At 42.0% G+C, this 14626-nt stretch overlaps 1 protein-coding gene across 2 annotated transcripts in view; it reads left to right on the forward strand.

Annotated features, from left to right (window-relative positions):
* The window catches only part of CTNNBL1 (catenin beta like 1), a 162090-nt gene that overhangs the window by 714 nt on the left and 146750 nt on the right, over nt 1–14626 (forward strand). The gene's annotated exons all lie outside the window — the stretch shown is intronic.

Here is a 14626-nt window from a genome sequence, read left to right on the forward strand (position 1 = left end):
TTAAAGTGTAAAAGCTGTGTTAACTGCTGTTGTTGGGAGATGTTTGGAATTCTAGCATGGGATGGGACTCTAGGGATCTTGTTTTCCCTGCTCAGGCGACTTAGTGGGAGACGGTGGCCCAGAGGGCAGAAAGGACTTACCCAGAGTCACTCAACACGTAAGAGCTGGTATTAGAGCTAAGGTCTCCTGGCTCCCAGTTCAAAGGTTTCCCTCTCTTTGACTTTCTAAAGAGGTCCCTTGTAGTTGTTCATATGGCTATTAAACACTTGAAACGGAGCTAGTATGAATTGAAAAGTACTCGAGGTGTAAAGTCACACTGAATTTTGAAGATTCATATGAGAAATAACATTTTTAAACCGATTCTATGATCTTATTGATCAAATCAATTACCTTGATTATTGATTATGTTGATTAATCATATGCGTAATCGGTGACATAAAATTATATTTAAGATAAATTTTACCTGTTTCTGTTGATTTTTTTAATGTAGCTGCTAGCCTTTTAAAAATTAAAATTTACATATATAACTGGTCTTTATTCCCATTGGACAGCTCTGTAGTAGAGAACAGGTGATTAAGAGCCATGAGTCTGGAGCCGCATGTCTCTTGGAGTCTGTTTTGCTACTAACTGGCTGCTGTAACCTTGAACAAAATACTTAATCTCTCTATGCCTTGTTTTCCTTATTTGTAAATGGGGGCAAAGATGGTACCTACCACATAAGCCTGTTGCAAAGTGCTTAGGCCAATGCTTGTCAAAGTGTGAAGGTTCAGGAAACGCTAGCAATCATATTCACGCCACTCCCTCAGCCAGTATACAAAGAATGGACCTTGAAGACTGTAGACATCGTAGAAAAGAGCTCATAAGCAATGGGAGATAAATAGCCAAGGGATTTATCTCTTTAAGACAGTTATTGAACCAGAAAGAAGAAAGGAAGTGGGAGGGTTGTCTGTTTGAGAGTTGTAGAATGGCTAGTCCATTGACTCAGAATATTAAAGCTAGAAGAGGTTCATTCATTTGCTCAAAAAACATGTATTGAATGCCTACTGTATAATGCACCAAATCCTCTGACGATAAGGCATTAAAGGAAACAGACAAGGTTCTTGCTTTCGTGGAGCCTGTAGTCTGGTAGGGAAGTAGCAAGATAATGGGTCGATAAACATTCAGATTGTGATAGGTGCTTTGAAGGGTAAGCTGGGTATGTGGTAGAACTGTGCTGTTTGGTGTGGTCACCTGTCACGGGGCACCTGTGACTACTGAACACTTGAAACGTGTTGGAATTGAGATTTGTATGTGTAAAGTTGGAATTGAGATCTGCTGTATATGTAAAGTACACATTGGATTTCCAAGATTTAGTATGAAAAAATTAATATATATTAATACTTTTTATATTGATTCCATATTGAGATATAATACTTTAGATATGTAGGCTTAAAGAAAATATATTATTAAAATTAATGTTACCTTTTGAAAACTTTTTAAATGTGACTACTAGAAAATTTAAAGTTATATATGTGGCTCATTTGTGGCTTTCAGTATGTTTTTATTTAGACAGTGCTGCTAAAGAAAATAGCCCCTGGCAGTAGGAGACAGGACCTGTTACCTTTGGTAATATGGTCTGGGAAGGACCTTGAGGAATGGGATGTTAAAAGGACTGAAGATTGAGAAGGAGCCAATCATGGAAAAGGGCAGAATGATCAAGGCAGAAGGAAGGGCAGGTATGGGGACTATAAGGTAGGAGCTGGTGTAGCCTGTTAGAAGACCAGGAAGAGGACCGATGTCGCTGGAACGCGGGTGAACAGGAGAATGGCAGGTGATGGATAAGAGATGTAGGCAGACGACAGACTATGTAGGCCTTCCTATAGGCCATGACAAGGAGTTGGAATTTTATTTGGAGACATGTTATAAATAACCTAATGCACCCCACTTGTTTACATATAGAAAGCGAACCCCATTCTGGTAAAGCACTTCCCTGAGGTTGTGGGCTAAGGGGGTGGCAGAGTTGAAACCAGAATCCTGATCTTATTTTCAACCCTGTTCATTCCCCACGTGCACTATTCATGCGTGCCGTTCGTTTCCTTTCTGTAAGATTGATGTGCACTCCTCCTGTTCCTAAAAGATGGTACAGTCTGGAATCTAGTCCATAATCAATCAGATGCACCCATCCTCTTGTGGCAATGCGTGAGGATCATTTGAATTAATGGATGCAAAAGCTCTTCAAAAACAGTAACATTTTATAGATATGCAAGATGCATTACTTACCTGTGTGATCTCTCAAAGTCTTTGTAACAACCCTACGAAGAAGGTACGGTTTTTAACCTTGGTTGTACAGACGAGGGAACTGAGGCGCAAAAAAGCACCTACCTCATAGCTGAAGCTCTTAATGACTGTGCTGGACTGCTGCCTACTCTGTGCCTGATGCTGAACTAAAGTGCTTCCCGATGAGTTCTTACAGTTAATTCTCGACATGCCTTTTGAGGGGGGTGGTATGCCTATTTTATAGAAAAGAAAACTCAAGCGAGGGAGGTCAGTTACCTGCTCAAAGACAGTCGGTAAGAAGCAAAGCCAGAACTAGAACCAAATGAATACCCAAATCTAGTTTTCCATTTTGTCTTCAGAGTTTTAAAAACTTTAAAAATTGAAGTATGGTATACCTATAGAAGAATGTAGTATAGAAAAATTTAAATGCCGTGGATTATAGTTACGATTTACAAAGTGGACTCGATGTGACCACTGAAGTTTGTTTCTCCGGGACATGTTGTTTGATTTGAACATCCCCACCCCTAGAGTTTGATTCAGTGCCTCCTGTGGGACCTTAGAATTTGCATTTCTTTTTTTTTTTTTTTTTTTTAATTTTTTTTAATGTTGATCTATTTTTTTTTTTTTTTTAATTTTTTTTTTCAACGTTTTTTATTTAGTTTTTGGGACAGAGAGAGACAGAGCATGAACGGGGGAGGGGCAGAGAGAGAGGGAGACACAGAATCGGAAACAGGCTCCAGGCTCCGAGCCATCAGCCCAGAGCCCGACGCGGGGCTCGAACTCACGGACCGTGAGATCGTGACCTGGCTGAAGTCGGACGCTTAACCGACTGCGCCACCCAGGCGCCCCAATGTTGATCTATTTTTGAGAGAGAGAACATGAGCGGAGAGAAAGAGGAAGATGCAGAATCCGAAGTAGGCTTAGACTCTGAGCTGTCAACGCAGAGCCTGACGTGGGGCTTGAACCCATAAATCATGAGATCGTGACCTGAGCCTAAGTCAGACACCCAACTGACTGAACCACCCAGGCACCCCAGAATTTGCATTTCTAACAAGATCCCAGGTGATGCTGAAGCAGAGGGTCCAGGGATTACGTTTTGAAACCGGTCCCTGGTCTAGAATGATCTACATTCCTTTTAAAATTTTTCTCAGCTGAGATTCTCCTCCCTTCTCATAGCCGTTAGTTTGCAGTTTTTTGAGCTTAAGTTATACTTATTCCCTGCCATCCAAGATATGGAGAGCAAATCACTTAATCTTTCTGGGCCTCAGTTTCCTCATATGCCTAATGAAGGGATTAAGTAAGTCTCTCTGAGCTCCCTTCTAACTTTAAATTCTGTGATACTAATTATTTAGGCCAAGAGCTCTAGAGATTTCAAGGGATAAAAAAAGCTTGATGTAGGAGAATGAATCGGGGCTGAAAATCTGAGAGATTTGAGTTTTAATCCTCCCTTTATCATTACTTATCTGGGTGACTCAGGACAAGTCACTTCCCCTCTCTGTATATCATTTTTTTTTAACCACCTGTAAAATGAAGGACTTGAGCCATAAGAATTCTGGTTGTTTCTTTTCCTGGAATTAAGAGATTAAGGTAAGCAAGGAAGATATGTAATGTCAAGAAAAATGTTTATTAAAAGTATTTTCATATTTTTTGGGTGCTTCCTGAATTTCATTTTTGGGGCAGCTTGGTGGGAAGATTCCAATTTTCTGCTGTGATTGGTTCTGCTAGTAATAGAGTTAGGCAGTGAGTGCCTCAGTATATGCCTTATATCCTTGACATATGTTAACTATTCATTTAAGAAGACAGGAGAATTACAGTGTGGACAGGAGGTGGTGGAAAAAGTCTTAAAGAGGAAGCCAGTTATGTTCCCAATATGGAAATGTACTTTTTTGATGCCTTCAGGCTTAGACATCTCATCAAGAAGTGTGCCCAGCAGTTCCTTGGCTGAGAAGTGTCTGCTGCATAGGCGTGTATATGAACTTCAGGGCATTCTCATTAATACTAATTCCACAGATGTCTGGGAAAAGTTCTTACCTTCCAAGTTTTGCAATAAAGAATTCACATTTAGTGCAGCTGGGCTCAGTGGGAATGACTTGCTTTGTGACATGAGAAGTGTGCTCTGTGAGGCAGATTGGGGTCAGGGACCCTTGGTTTTAGCAATACTGCAGACGCCCACTCCTCTTGTTAGCTATCAGTGATATCGTAGCATCTCCTTGGATTGCAGGAGCTTACAGGAATGTATAATCTTGCTCCTTTCCCCTTTGAAGTGAAAACATTTTAATGACAGTAAACTGACAGGAATAGTATTAAAAAGAAAGTGTTTGAGAGTGTTGTACCCTAATCTAACAAATATTTTTATATTCCCACAGTTCTTATATGCTGGATAGCTATAATCATTGTGTAGGTACTGTTTTGTATTCTATCTTTTTTTTTTTAATGTTTATTTATTTTTGAGAGAGAGAGAAAGAGAGTAGACAGAGCTCGAGAGGGGAAGGGCGAGAGAGAGAGAGGGAGACACAGAATCTGAAGCAGGCTCCAGGCTCCGAGCTGTCAGCACAGAGCCCGATGCGGGGCTGGAACTCACGAACCGCGAGATCCTGACCTGAGCCAGATCCTGACCTGAGCCGAAGTCGGACGCTTAACCTACTGAGCCACCCAGGCGCCCCATGTATTCTATCTTTTTAACACTGCCAGAAATATTTTCTGTGTTTCTGCATAGTCTTCATGTTATTTTTAATGTTTTCGTACCTTTTGCTAAAGCGAGAGACTATTTTCCCTTAAGTTGTTCCTCTGTAATTAGAAGAATTATCTATAATTATTTTATAATTATTTGGTTTCCACGTTTTCGTTCTTGGAGATACTCTTGCAGTGAACTTTATTTGTGTGGCATTTTCCCCCTCCCACCTACCGTTAGAAATTACCATATGCCATCTCCTGTGCTAAGTATTGCATGTACAAAACTTATTAAGACATGGTCCTGGACTTTAAAGAATTCATAACCTAAGGAATGAGGCAGATATTTCAACAACAAACGGTGTGAATAAAGGATTATGGGAGCATCATGGAAGGGATGATTGGATAATGCCCGGAGAAGGGGTGTATTCATGGGATGAATTTGACGTGGTCACTGAAGAAAAGGGAGATGTTGGAATCTCAGCCGCGGTGAATGAATAGGAGTCCTGTGGGCAATGAAGGAGGCTGGGGAGAGTCATTCTTGACTAGGATTAGTGAGAGCAGAAGCATGGGAGTGAGATGTTCCGAGCATTGAGTCAGTGGAGGGGAGTGGCAGATGATGGTGTCCCTCGACTGCAAATACATTAAGAAACCCATAGTGCTTCTATGGAATTAATCCTTTGTCGGTTTACGGTGCTAACAGCGTGCGTGTTCCGGTCCTACCACAATCTTGATACTGCTAGTTGTCACAATTTGATTTTTTCTCATTAATCTAGTAAGTATGTAAAGTGTTAGTTCAGATTTGCTGTAATAGGCATTTTTTTCCCCCTGTGTTTATCATTTGTGTTTCTTATCATCTGCCTCTTTCTCCACAAGGTAGTGTTGTAGTTTGTAATTGAGTTTTCCTGTTGTCATTTTTGTTGATGGTGTGGATGTAAGAAGCATTTTGGAAGCCTGAACACCTGTGCTCCTTCTGTGGCGCCCCATTTTACCTACAGCCCTGAGAATATTATCCTAATCGTGATGTTGTTTTACAGTATCGTGAAATAGGCTTTTCTTGCATGACAGTTTAGACCAGGGCTTTCACAGTTGCTTTTTGTTCGTAGCGGGACTATAAACAACAGATAAAGAGCTATTTTCATTGATATTCCCATTTCAGAGTGTTTTCTGTTTCATCTCCTGAGTGGTTTTTTTTCTTCAGTTCGTCTCCTCTCTTTGCAGCTTCCTCATCCTCTTTCTTCCTGGTGCATTCTCTTCATACTCACAAAACACCTACTTATGTGCCTCCTTGCACATTAGGCCGTTAACTTAGACCAGCACCTAGCAGGCTGTCTCACCTATAACTGATGCTTAAAGAATGGTTGTTTAACGATTGCGTGAGTGAACCAGGACGTACCTTCAGATATGCTCTGGTTGTTTCCCTCTTATCTCGTTTGCTTGCTGACTCGTATGTCTTTGCTTTCGTGTTAGACCTCAAGAATATTTGACTCAAATATGTTACTTCGGCTTCTGAATCGCCCTCTTGCATATCATCTCTTGCTACTCTTGCCGCAAAACCTACATTTTAAAAAGTTTTATTTTTATTTATGTTTAATTTTTGAAGTTTATTTGCTTGTTTTGAGGGAGACAGAGACCGCGTGCAAGCAGGAGAGGGGCAGAGGGAGAGGGAAAGGGAAAGAGAATCTCAAGCAGGCTCCGCCCTGCCCGTGCAGAGCCCAGTGTGGGGCTCAGACTCACAAAACTGTGAGATTATGACCTGAGCCGAAACCAAGAGTCAGATGCTCTACCAACTGAGCCCCCCAGGTGCCCCTAAAAGTTTTATTTTGAAGTAATGTTGAATTTACAGGAAATTACAAACATAGTAAAGAGAGTTTGAGTTTCCATTTACTCCTCACCCAGCGTCTCCTAAAGTTAACATCTTCGGTAAGCATAGTACAATGATCAAAATCAGGAAATTGACATTCATATGCCAGTAACTGAATTACAGACTTAATTCAGATGTCATTAGTTTTTTCCACTAATGCCCTTTTCCTGTTCCAGGATCCTATCCAGGATCCCGCATTGCATTTAATTGTCATTTTCGTTGTCTTGTATGATCTTGACATTTGTGAAGAGTACTTCACAAATGGTCAGTTGTTTTCTAGAATGTCCAAAACCTACGTTCTTGAAGGTTGACGGTACCCTCTGCCAAAGATTTTCTTGAGCCTCATTACTCTTGATTTTTCATTGGAATTTGATTCTATAATCCTTTTCCTCATCCTAGATGAACTCATCCATTCTTCAATCTTTCATCACCTAGGTGTAGACAACTGTTAGCTCACTAGCCCTAGTCTAGTTTCATGTGTCTTTTGAGCATTCTGACCAGATGTTCTGGTATCACATGATTTTCTGTATCTCTACTCTTGCCCCACCACCTACCCCTGATGTTGCATTTTAGTCAGGGGTGTCTCTGTTCAGCAGATTTGAAAGAAGCTTTGGAGATACTTCTCAAAGATGAAAGACGAGGTTCTTTTCCCCATGAATCATAAGATCTTGTGAACAAAGAGGTCTAGCTCCTTTCTCAGGAGTCAGGAGGGTGTTGAGCTCTGAAAATGTTTAAGCCACACATAGCTCTTGCTCACATAGCTTGCAGTCTAAGGGGCGGGGGGCATCCCACGGATTTGAAAACGGATGATCCAGTCCACGGCGTCGTTGGCGTTATAGAAGAATGAACAAAATTGGATGGCACGGGCAGGAGCATCTCTGCTGTCGGGAAAGCTTTGCAGAGAAAGTGTTGCTTCTTCAGTCTTCTCTCTATTCCTTCCTTTCTATTTCAGCTGCCACCATTGTTGTTTAGACCATTGGGACTTTGTCAAATAAGTAGTTTTCAGTTGGTCTTACTTTTTTGTTTTTGTGGATCTTGTAGCGGCATGGTGAATGTGGGTTTATTTTCTTTATAGGCCAACAGAACTGTTTTCTCTGGTCATAGACTTCAGTCCTACCTATTTCAGCTTCCTTGGAGGTGGGTGTTATTGAGATGCCTGATTTTGGCAGTGGACTTGAAGAAGACAGCCATAACTTTCTGCGGTCTCTCACTAGGTGTCGTTTAAATTGGGGCATTGCAGGACACTGGCAAGCTCAGTCAGCGGGGCATGCGACTGTCGATCTCAGGGTTGTGAGTTTGAGCCCCGTGTCGGGTGAGAGCTTACTTCAATAAGTCCATAAATTGGGGGCTTGATAAATTCAATTTATAAAGCTTACCCCAATGGAGAAGTTTACAAATGTAAAAATGACTACATTGGAGAATGTAGATGGCTCAGAGAAGCTTGTCAGCTCTATTGGAGAAAATAATTGAAAGCGTGTGCTCACTAGGTGTTAGTGTGGTGAATGAATGAACACTCACTTGGGGGTCAGACTGCCCGTGTTTGAATCCCACCTCTGCTGTTTGCCGGCTGTGTGACCTTGGGTCAGTTATTAACCTCTTCAAGCCTCAGGTCTCCATCTTTAAAATGGAGATTTTAGAATAGTGTATCTCTGCCCGCCACTAGAAAAACAAAAGAGAACAAAACTCCATTTTACATCCTTTTTAAAATACAGGATTAAATAAGAGTGGGTAGTGCTAAGTAGTATAGTGCCTGACCCTTAAGTGCCCAGTAAATGTTAGCTTTTGATTTTTAATTATTGATATAATTACAAACAACACACATGCTGTAGCAAAAGAAAAAATGTTTTTTTGAATTCTGCAGAGCTGCCTCAGTATTCCCAAGGTCATTGGTCCCTTGGGGATTAAGGTTTAGAGTGCTATAAAAGGAAATGAGAACAGTTTGTCACCCACACATGCCACAGTATAGAACTGTTCTCAATAGATTAAAGCACGACCCTACTCTGCCACAGTTAGCAGTCATTGATATCAAGAATTATGTCATCAACACAGTAATTCTTTTCCCCAGGTCTCTCTAATATTGCTGAGATATCTCACTGTTCCCCTTTTCTAGTGCCAGAAATCTCATTTACAAATTACTCCTTTCTTTTTCTTTCTTTCTTTCTTTCTCTCTCCACCCCCGCAAGGTTCCTGAAGGAAGTGGTTGTTTTGGTCTGAGTCTTATATAGCTATAGAGAAATTGGAGTTAGGAGAAGGTATAGCTGAGATTCTCTTACTTTCTCCGGAGTCAGCCATTTGGTTTTAGTATTTCAGCTGAATGATTCAAAGCCGTTTTCTTTTCTGCAGTGTTCTAGGAGTGACTGATCTGAAAGTATGTTGGACTAAACTTTAAAATCCCATCTCCATGGTGGGTTGGTAAATAGAAACTAGATTATCTTCATCCTGAGTTCAGTGAAAGATCTAGTGAGACTACCACAGTGCATTTTCATCTCTTAACTCGTTTTAGATTATCAGTTGCCTGTGAGCAGATTATCTACTTGGGCTCCTTAGCCTTCCTGTCAGCTCCCCAGCAATGTCCAAAGCCATTGACTGAACCGAGAAGGATTTGAAATCAAGCAGAGTGTGTTATGATGCTTCTCTCTGAATGTGTCTGACTATATTCCAGAGGCACATATGCTCGGTTATTGAACAGTTTGGCATTATTTATGTGCTTGTTTTGTTAACACATAAACTTGAGGATTGATTACATTTTTTATTTGACCCACCTCTCTCCAGTTAAAAGCATTGGAGTTAAAATTATTTTTGGGATTTTTAATAAACGTAAACATTAACAGTACATCAGTCTTCTAGTGTATCTGTCATGTTGGAATGCTATTTTCTTTGCAGCTTTGGATAAAAATAAAAGAATTGTAGCTAGAGTTTGTCCTGTTATCTTTTACTGGCCTCTTCAAACATTAATACTTCCATGGGAACAGCTAATAGCGTCTCATATTAATGATAAGGGAAATCTGAGCATTTCAAGGCTATGTAATTATTGACAGAGAAGCTGAAACATGGAATGGGAACTCTGGCCAGGAGTAGCTGTTGGGCAGAGGAAGGTAGAAATGCCAGAAAATCAACAGAATGCTAACACTTAGCAAGAAAGGAGGATAAGAAACAACATCACCGTTGATGAATTGGGGGTTGTCATGGGAAGAAACCCACGTTGAGGTTTCTTTTTATTTTATTTATTTTCTTATTTTTGAGAGAGAGAGAGAGCGAGATCGAGTGCAGAAGGGCGAGGGAGAGGAAGAGAGAGAATCTTAAACGGGCTCCATGCCCAGTGGGGCTTGATCTCACGGCCCATGAGATCATGACCTTGGCCAAAGAAAAGAATTGGACACTCATCCGACTGAGCCACCAGGTGCCCTTCATATCGCCGTTTTAAAAAAGGAACCTCAGCCTGGGTGGCTCAGTCGGTTAAGCATCTGGCTCTTGATTTTGGCTCGGGTCATGATCTCACAGGTTGTGAGATGAAGCCCCTCATGGCGCTCTGCGCTGACAGCATGGAGCCTGCTTGAGCCTGCTTGAGCTTCTCTCTCTCTCTCTCTCTCTCTCTCTCTCAGTAAATAAACATTTAAAAAAATTTAAAAGGTGGTATGAGTTATATTGAGTTGCACTAACTCCTCTTTTGTCTGGTGTCTTTGGAAAATGTGGTGTTCCTCATAAATAGATTTTCCAGATAGCAGAAACTTCTAAGTGGAGCGGGAGTGCTAGAATAAGAACTTTCTCTTTTTCCAGGTGGGGCAGGCATGGCATAGGGAGGGAAAGCGACTTGCCTCAGGATCCCACGTACTTGATTGATAAAATGGAGTTCAGAAAGGTGCTTTTTCTGTATTTAAAACTTGAATTTTCGTTTTGTGTGGAGTTCTTTCTAAAACATAAACATTCTTGCCATTCTCAATCGGTCAGACTGTTGTTTTCTTAGGGTCATGATTGTGAACACATGTTAATTGTGCCCAGATTTCTCTTACGGTCTTTTGAGGTGTGGGAAGTTTTTACTCCTGTATTAAAACACTTCGGAGTGTTACAGAGAGATTTTGAGTTCTTGTGCCTATTGTTTATAGTTTTTCTTGCTTCTCTTTGGTGTCAGCTCTCACTCCTTAGTGGTGTTGTTTGATAGGATAAAAGAGGATAAAATCTAACCTCTGAGGCCCTTTTTGCTTTCTTTTCATGGTGTCCTGAAAAGTTGAGGTGGTTTGATGAATGAAGCGTTAGTATTCTTGGTCATCTTTGGATGAACTGTAAAATTTTAGGACTCTTAGTTACTGAAGTCTGTAACTAATACTAATCATATCAGTGTCACTTGTCTTCATTTTTCATCCAGCATTTCTTCTAGATCTCTTTGCCTACCATCTTGAAGGCTATCTCTCTTTATCTCTCTGGCTTTATCTCTCATTTCTTCTGTTCCCCTTCCCTGCCCCTCCCGGGTGTGTACATCTGCTCTCTGGCTCCCAATTGCTGCTTCATCCAGAAGGACTCTGGCTGGTTGGGACTCGGGCTGCCTCATATGCTATACCCTGCCCCTGCTGGACCTTTAAGACCCAGCCTTTGGCCTCAGCCCATTGGTAATCACCGTTGCTAGCCCATCTGATCCTCCTCGGAAAGGACAACTTGGGGAAGACTACCTGAGAGGCTTGCAGATTTTCAAGTTCTGCAACTTTGAGAGTCTGCAAGTTCATCTTAGTCTTGTCTTTGCCATTGTCTCCTGATCACTCAGCAGGAGTTGATGAAGAACAAACCAGTGTTTCTAGGGCATTGTGACACATGCTGACAGTCAGGCTGTGAGCCAGTGTAGATTTTTGAGGCTTAGTAAATTTCATTTAGATTAGTGATCCATATTGAACCTTTCTTTTCTTTTTTTTTCTTTGAACCTTTCTTTAATTATTCAACAGATACTTATTAACTGCCTACTAAATGGAAGTTGCTATGCTAGATGCTGGGAATAGAGATGCACAAGACGTTCGCAGTCCCTTGGCTTTATGGAACTTATATCCAGGGAGGCAAGGCCGACAATCAACGAGAAAAACAAATGCAAATGAATAAGAACACTCACACAAGCAAACAAATACTACACACACAAAACCAAGATAATTTCAGATAGGGATATGAAGAGGGGAAATGGGCTGATAGAGTGATGGGGGAGCATCAGAAGGTTCTAGAAGGCCTCTCTGAGGAGATAACATTTGAATTGAGAACTGATTGATGGGAACGATTTGGCTACGTGGAGCTGTTGGATTAGCAACATAGGCCCAGGGAAGACCAGTACGAAAGCCCTAAGGTGGGAACAAGCTTGTCATGCTTGAGGAAGGTGGCTAGAGCATGGTGAAGGAGAAAGAGACACGGAGATAAGGATAGACAGAGTCAGCTGTGGGGAGGTGGGGGAACTCTAAAATGTGTAGATTTTATTGTCAGTACAATGGGAAGCCATCAGGGGTTTTAAGCTGTGGTGTGGCACAATTTGGTTTACGTTTGAAAAGATCACTGTGTCCCCCGAATGTAAACTACATTGGAGGGGAGCAGTCTGGCCAGCTTAGATGTGCCAAGTGGGCAGAACTCACCTTTGTGCTGCAGAGGGCCATAGCTGAAGCTGTGCTCTTCCTAGGATAATTGCTTTCACACCTAGGTGTTTTTCAGAATCTCCCAGTTCTAAACATTTAATCTATGTTGTGGCTTAATCAAGAAGCAACGCTTTCCTCGTGCCAGGCTTGGCACAGAAAATGTGGGCATGGTGTCTTTTGTTGAGCACCCTGGCCTGGAGAGAATGAAGAAAGGAGCCCCCGTGGACCTGAGGACAATGCAGCTGACCTTCAGCACCTGGTAACTTGTAGGAAGCTTTGGAATCCATAAACTTCATGTGCTTCTGCAAAACAGTTGCAGATGGTCTGGACTGATGGCTAAATATCAGTGCTGTTTTGCCCAGATCTACTGTGGCTGTCCTCTCCACGTCTGGTTTTACATTACAGCGGGTAATTAAAGGGGCACAGCTCTTTTCTGGTTGGCTTAAGGGGAAATTTCAGTTTCTGCCAGTTGTGTAAGTGACTGCAGTGAGCAGTGGCTATGAATGGCTGCTTTTTGTTTTCAGAATTAAAAAACAAAAACAAAAACAAGCCCCCCAAAACCAACCAAACTTAAAAAGAACTCTTTCTAATGAAAGGGAATAATTGCCTTTGCTTTCTCTGCTGATTCTCCAGTGGGAGTTCTGCCGTCAGATTTGGTTGGCAGGGACTTTTTCTCCTGAGTTAGCACAGAGATCTGAATGGGCAGAGATAACACAAATTAGCAATGGTACAAGCATATCTGCAGAGGAACAGATTTCCTTCTGACCAAAGGTGCCGTTGGTGGGCACCACCCTAATTCGCACTGCATCTCTTACCACCGATGACAGGACTTTTCAGCAAATAAAAAGAATTGCTTAAGCACCACCTGAGCTGGGCAGTTTTTATAAGACTTTTGAGTTTCAAAGGCCCTCAGGCTGCTCAATCTGCCAATGTGAAGTCACTGAATATTATCTCCTTGGCTTCTTACTGGGGACCCTGATACCTCATTTAGCATAATGAACTTGGGAAGACAAATTGTGATCTCTCTCTCTCTTCCTCTCTCCCCGCCCCCCCCGCCCCCCCCCCCCCCCCCCGTTTTGGCCAAAGATTTCTTCTTTTATCCGCACAGAACCTACAAGGACACAGAAGGCTCCGTGGGAGAAGAAATGGTATCTGCCTTCTGGCTGACATGCCTTGTGCCAGTGGTTGCGTGCGGGTTCCATAATGAAGATTGCAAATCACTTTCCATCTTCTTGGAGCCTGTCCCATAATTAGAAGATTAAACATTTTGTTTAAATTAGTAATTTTCCCCTACCTCCTGTGTGTGCTTAAAATCATCATTAGAGCAAGATGGAGTCTGGTTGTCTGATACCGGGCCCCACGTGCTAGTTTGTGATCGTCAGCAAGAGGTTGAGGAAGTCTTACTCCAATTAGAAAAGCAGTGTTGACCATGGTTCACCTTGTGTGAGGCGGAGGCACTTCTGACCATGTGAACTTCTCGATTGCCGAGTCCAGTGAGTAGAGCTTTTCTCAGGAGCGTGACACCGAGCCTAACAGGATACTATCGGGAGGAGGGCGCAGCTGGGCTTGAAGTGTTGCCTCTGCGTTAATGGCAGATTTGCCGTCACTTGAAAGATTGTGTTTATGGGGGAAAAGGGTTACTTACAGGGATGGTATGGTCCCGATTTGAAGTAAATGAAAAGCGACTCATAAAGGAGCTTTTAGAAATTGTCCTACTTCTAGTGAAATATAAGAATTATTTGTTTTCTCCTCCCTGTGCCACCACACCAAAAGAAAAAGACCAAAGGGCAAGGAACTGCCGGCCCACTAAGAGCTCGGCATCGTGCTATTTGATTTCTATGTGTCATTCCATTTCATCCTAAAAGCAGTCCTGGGGAATCAGTATTCTTATTCCCATTTTATTGGTGAAGAAAGGAAGTTCACAGAAGTTTAGTAACTTGCCCAAAGACACGAGGAAGTAGATGGCAGAATCTTTTTCCTAACAGAGGGCTCTGGGGGATGAAGGTAGCTGAAAACCAAGAAATCCGGAGAAAACAGAATGTAGCAGAATGCTACCATCCATCCCCCAATCTCGTACCTGCCTTGAGTCTATCGTGTGTATCATTCTTACCCAATAGAACACCATATGCTGGTTATCAAACCCGGGAGAGCGTAACACTGTAGGGGTTACCAATCCAGGGGAAGACTCCAGACACTTCTGCCCATTGCATCTTGGTTTTGGAGTTGCCAGTGAAAGCAG

This window comes from Neofelis nebulosa, chromosome 9 (assembly GCF_028018385.1).
Source record: "Neofelis nebulosa isolate mNeoNeb1 chromosome 9, mNeoNeb1.pri, whole genome shotgun sequence".
NCBI lineage: Eukaryota > Metazoa > Chordata > Mammalia > Carnivora > Felidae > Neofelis > Neofelis nebulosa.